At 37.0% G+C, this 6,148-nt stretch overlaps 1 non-coding gene across 1 annotated transcript; it reads right to left on the reverse strand.

The window, feature by feature from the left end:
- Window positions 1-5,822: 5,822 nt before the first annotated feature.
- Window positions 5,823-5,926, reverse strand: LOC129039721 (U6 spliceosomal RNA). Its single transcript, XR_008503435.1, has one exon. It is a non-coding gene; the product is annotated as a U6 spliceosomal RNA (small nuclear RNA).
- Between the last annotated feature and the right edge of the window lie 222 nt (window positions 5,927-6,148).

Below are 6,148 nucleotides of genomic sequence, written 5' to 3' on the forward strand. Positions count from 1 at the left end.
TCTTTCTTCCTCTGAAGATAGATAAACAGAAAAATCAATTTTCAATTTGTGGAGCTTAGAATGTTAAATAAGAGCTCTATGTAAAGCAATGATCACATTTTTGTGAATAGAATTATAGCTAAAATGAAGAGTCCAGAAATGTAATGCATTCTAGCTCACTCATTATCTGTAAAATTAGAAAGGCACCCTTGTGTAAAGATTAAATATCTGACTAAGATTCAAAAGACAAGGGATGGCTCTGTGTGACCTTGGGCCATAACTTTTCTTCTTTAAATTTAAGTTTCCTCATCTTTGAAATGACAGGGTTAAAATATATGATCATTAAGGTCTCACCCAGCTCTAATAGACTACTTTTTGAAATTCAAATAGGTTAATATAAATTTTACTCTTGGTAGTGAAACTTTCCTGAAGTGATTGCTTAAAATAATTGAGAAAAAAAGGGTAAAAGTCTTCAAAAGAAAGCACAGAAATGTGTCTGAAGAAAGCATAATAGAGACTGAAACCAATGAGCAATTGTGAAAGGCTTTCTTTATAAATGCATGTTTAATATTAATTAATGTATACTTCTTGTTACTTTATTCTTAAACGTGAAATTACATCAAACTACTTCAGCTGCTTGTTGAAGCAGATTCTAAAAACCACTTTCAGGTGTCCTGAAGGCAATTATCATGCTGTACAGCAATATTTCCAATTATTTTTCTCAAGTGAAAGGTCCAAAATATTACACTGCTTTAGACTGTGTTCTCCCAGAAAGAGATCCTGAGGCAAAGATTTAGGAACAAGTGACTTACTAAGAAGAAACTGCTGGGAGGTGCAAATGTGGGGAAGCAGAGCAGGGAAGGCGATCTCCAGGGAAGATTGTATTCATAACTTCAAGTGATGTCCTGCACTCGCCCTGATCCATTAGGAGTTCTAGATTATGGATGAGAGTTTTCTCAGCAAAAGGGCTGGGCTTCTGTACCCTGACACCAGTCACTGGCTGTGGGTCAACAGTTGGAAGTGGGTAGAAGTGGGATTGAATGGGGATGTAAATTTCCATGCATTTCTAGCTCTTGCAACTGAAAAGATAGTTCGAATGCTTGAGAGAAATCCCCAGAAGTCATTTTCAGGTGAGAACTTCTGGCAGAAAAATGAGCAGAAGCTGGAAGACGGAGCACAGTGTCCAAAAAGAGGATGTGAAGGTTTCTCAGCAGAACTCAGAGTGCTCACTGCAGCTACTCACTCACCTCTCACAATGTTTTTGTGGTCCAACTAACATGAGAAGTGTTATATGCTACACCTCCTTCTGAGATTGATAATGCACAATAGCCTATTATAGGTCTTATGTAGTAATAGAGTAAATAAATTATTCATTTTTGTTCCAATTCAGTATTACTCAAATAAATTTGACTAATTTATCTCATAACTACCATATGGAAAAGAACCCACTGGAAATGTGGCAATATGACATCAAGAATTTTTAAAGAAGAAAATTTCATTAAAATATAGCTTTTTGTTCCAAAATGGTATCTAACAGCAGCCCCGTGAAGTAGAACAGGTATCCACAAATATACTTATTAAGGAATGGGTATACACATACTACACATTCACACTAACAATAAGAGATGACTGTCAATGTATTATGATAAATTTGAGGGATTTACTATGACCAAAGAACCTGAGGAAATGGGATTGAAAAATAAAAGTCATAGTTTAAACAGCCTTATGTTTGCAATTCATTAGGAGACACATTCTGCCTTTCGTTCCTAAATTCAAGATCTATATCCACAGGAAAGGCAATTGACTGTCTCTCTCCTGGGAGTATGACACTTACTGAGGCAACATACTGACCTTAGCCCCTCCCCATTACATCCATCAGTATAAATTTGATTTTTATATTTAGCTGAAATCTGCCACATCAAGGAGAACTTAGACAAAAAGATTAACTGATGGTGACTCATCACTCCTGGGAATGTAATAATAACTAAGCTTATTTTCTTCTATGCGGTCTAGGCAGTGTCATGAGCTTTACATGTGCCATTTCATATAATTCACATGACCATCTTGAGAAGTAGGTGATTATAAAACTAATTCAATGAGATTGAGAAATTTGTTAAAAGCTATAAAACTAGAAAGTGATTGAGTGGAGATTCAAAACTAGGTCTTTCTGAATTCTCATTAGACTATGCTAACTGTAGTTAGGGCAGTCAAGATTAGGTTTTTCTACCTAATCAGAGAAATATTAAGCTAGAGGTAGGAGGCAAGCTCTTCTGAAAGAGCTGCCTGATAGAAAAGTATTTTTTAACAAAGCAAATCTGTTTTAAAATCTAGATCCTCAATTATGTTTTCAGTTTGTCATTTAAGAGAGTTGGCTGGCACTGGAATGAACAGATAACAAGATCAAAGATATTCTTACACATTGCCTGTTGGCAAATACAGACTGGATATAGCTCTCACCTTCCTAGGAGATTCATATAGATAACCTGGGGTTATGAATTAATGTGAAACAATGGTAAGAGAACATCTTGAAGATTCAGAAATTCTGAAAATCATTTCCTCTAAGAACTGGAAGGAAATTATGGAACGCTGTTTGACATCTTTAATAAGAAATAGAGTCTATGAAACAGAAACAAACCCCACAGAATTTTGTAAAAAGAAAAAAAAAAAGAAAGAGAGAGAGATAATAATGTTTTCAGGGAAAGTGAAAGTGCAACAGCTGAATTGACACTGAGAAATTGGATCAATGTTGTGGAATACCTGAATCACTCCTTCAGAGTCACTCTTCCACAATGTACAAGGGGAAAAAAGATTAAAACAGTGACAGGGAATACAACACATATGGAGCTGGAAAGTAAAGATTTAATCTATCAGTTGTCACTGTCAGTGTCAGTGAAGATAATACCAAAATAATCAGAAGCAGTAATATAAAACTGATTTGTGATTTATTGTAAAACTCGAGATATAGATAAAAATACTGTTGTTGCAAGAAAAAAAGCATAAAAAGACACCTATATCTAGAAAACACTTAAACCATTTTCAATTTTAATGATATATTAAAGCAAACTTTTATATGCATCCAGGTAGAAAATTCTGCTCATCTCCAGAAGAACACAAATTATTCTGAATTCAGTCTTCTTTACAACAAATGCCAAAATTGGATAGGCTAAGGTTCAGAGTTTTGACAGAGAAAAGTTTGTAATTCAATAAGTTTTATATCCAGCTAAGATGTATTTTAAATGTGAAGGCAATAATAAACTACTTTCACTTATATTAAGATTCAGATTAAATGCTTTTGCATACTTCATAAAGTTATTTGGAATTATATTCCAGTTGACAGTGAAAACTCCAAATTAACAATTCAAGACTTTGGACATTTGGAGATTAAAGAGCTGAATAGATCTTTCATAATAACAAACATATCGCTGACTTGCATCACAAGATTTGAAGGAATCACCATCTTACTGCACCACATCTGTTTAAACTGGCCATTTGATTAAACCAGTAAGAAGATTGACTTGCTTTCTCTTCTACCCATGCATACAACTTTCAACAGGAAAGCCAGTGAATTATTATCACTAATGATAGTTATAAACATCCTATTTTGAATTCCCAAAAATTCTCCCTGGAACAACTCTCCCAGAGATAGTTTTCCACCATTTAGAAATACAAACAAATGTGATTACAATTTTGCTTAAGCATACTATATTATGAAGCAGGCACACAAAACTTTCTAAGTGTGTGAAAAGAAGCACATTAAATGTCAAGGTTATTATTATCTTTGAATGTTGAGACCATCGGTGACATTTTCATATTTTTATTCTATTTTTTCAAATTTTCTTTCTTTTTTAAATTTTTTATTATACTTTTAAGTTTTAGGGTACATGTGCACAATGTGCAGGCTAGTTACATATGTATATATGTGCCATGTTGGTGTGCTGCACCCATTAACTCGTCATTTAACATTAGGTGTATCTCCTAATGCTATCCCACCCCCTCCCCTACCCCACAACAGGCCCCGGTGTGTGATGCTCCCCTTCCTGTGTCTATGTGTTCTCATTGTTCAATTCTCACCTATGAGTGAGAACGTGCACTGTTTGGTTTTTTGTCCTTGAGATAGTTTGCTGAGAATGATGGTTTCCAGCTTCATCCATGTCCCTACAAAGGACATGAACTCATCATTTTTTATGGCTGCATAGTATTCCATGGTGTATATGTGCCACATTTTCTTAATCCAGTTGATCATTGTTGGACATTTGGAGCCAAGATGGCCAAATAGGAACAGCTCCAGTCTACAGCTCCCAGTGTGAGCGACGCAGAAGATGGGTGATTTCTGCATTTTCAACTGAGGAACCGGGTTCATCTCACTGGGGAGCATCGGAAAGTGGGTGCAGGACAGTGGTTGCAGCACACCCAGCGTGAGCCAAAGCAGGGCGAGGCATTGCCTCACCCAGGAAGCGCAAGGGGTCAGGGAATTCCCTTTCCTAGTCAAAGAAAGGGGTGACAGACGGCACCTGGAAAATCGGGTCACTCCCACCCTAATACTGCACTTTTCCAAGGGCTTTAGCAAATGGCACACCAAGAGATTATATCCTGTGCCTGGCTGGGAGGGTCCTACGCCCACAGAGCCTCGCTCATCGCTAGCACAGCAGTCTGAGATCAAACTGCAAGGCAGCAGGGAGGCTGGTGGAGGGGCGCCTGCCATTGTCGAGGCTTGAGTAGGTAAACAAAGCCGCTGGGAAGCTCAAACTGGGTGGAGCCCACCGCAGCTCAAGAAGGCCTGGCTGCCTCAATTTTTCAAGTTTTCTACAATGATGAAGTTTAAATTATAAAACAAATCTCACATTGAAAAGAAAAAAAAGAAACTACAAAACATCCAAACTCAAAAAGTCCAAAATTCTTTTAAAAAGTAGTTTTGGGTTAAGGCTGCTTCCATAAATAATTCTGGTAAAGCTGGTTTTCCTTTCCCCAGTTTTCACCCAGTGAAATAGACATGCTTCTGAGGTTCTGTGGCAGGCAATAATCTAAAGATGATGCTTCAAGTTTCTTATATTTAGTTATTCAAATATTAGCCTAGCTACTTCTGAGAAGGGATTTCAAAGATATAAGCAAGACTACTGATCAACTGACTTTAAAAGAGGGAGGTTTTATGGATTATCTGGGTAGGCCCAATTTAATCACTTGAGTCCCTTAAGAACAGAAGAGAGTGGCAGAAGAAGAAGGAAAAATTGATTCAAAGCAGGAAGAAGCAGGAGAAGCAGATGAAGATTCTATACATCTTTTGCCTTTAAGATGGAGGAGACTCAAACTCCAATAGTCCAAAAGCTGGGGATTATAGGTGGTCTCTACAACATGAGGACAACCTCTGGCTTACAGTCAGAAAGAAAACAGGGACCCCAGTCCTACAGCTGCTCAAAACTGATTTTCACAAAACAACTTGTTTGAATCTGGAAAGAGGTTGTCCCCCAGAGCATCCAGACAAAAGCCAGGCTGCTTGATAGCTGGACTTTGGCATTGTAAGACCCTAAGCAGAGAACCCAGTTATACTCAGACTTTTGGCCTACAGAAATATAAGATAATAAATGTTTTTTTAAAGCCTCTTAATTTGTGGTAATTTGTTATAGCAGCAACAGAATATTAATACAGGTCCAAATCCTTACTTGTAGGCTTGATAGGAGCCTATAGTCTTAGGCTTTATTTAGTCCTTCTAAATCTTGTATCTATGGCTGCTTTTTTATGAGCCTTGCTAAAGAATTTAAGGGCAATCTGATAAAATCACTAAAGGCAAAAAAACACATTTAAATATCAGTGTTTGCACCTTGATCTAAAGTGGTGACTTTTACTGTGAAAATCAGGTGTATTATAGATTTTAGGAACATTTTGCCCAGGGGTTATGCTAATCTTCTCTGTATCATTCCAATTTTAGCATATGTGGTGCCAAAGCAAGCACTACTTTAGGAACATTTTGGATGAACAAGTGTCTTATCATCTCTTTAGTAATAATACATAAGCACTACCATGGGCCTACTTTGAAGGACCAACATTGGTTATTACATTTGTGCAACTTGGACTTAGAGCCTGGATTACATGGGCTTTTATATCTGAAATTCTCTGATTCCCTGGAAAGTGACATTTTAATTGTTATCAGATGATTAATATGTAGTGCAGATGC

The sequence above is a fragment of the Pongo pygmaeus genome, chromosome 5 (assembly GCF_028885625.2).
Source record: "Pongo pygmaeus isolate AG05252 chromosome 5, NHGRI_mPonPyg2-v2.0_pri, whole genome shotgun sequence".
Classification (NCBI taxonomy): Eukaryota; Metazoa; Chordata; class Mammalia; order Primates; family Hominidae; genus Pongo; species Pongo pygmaeus.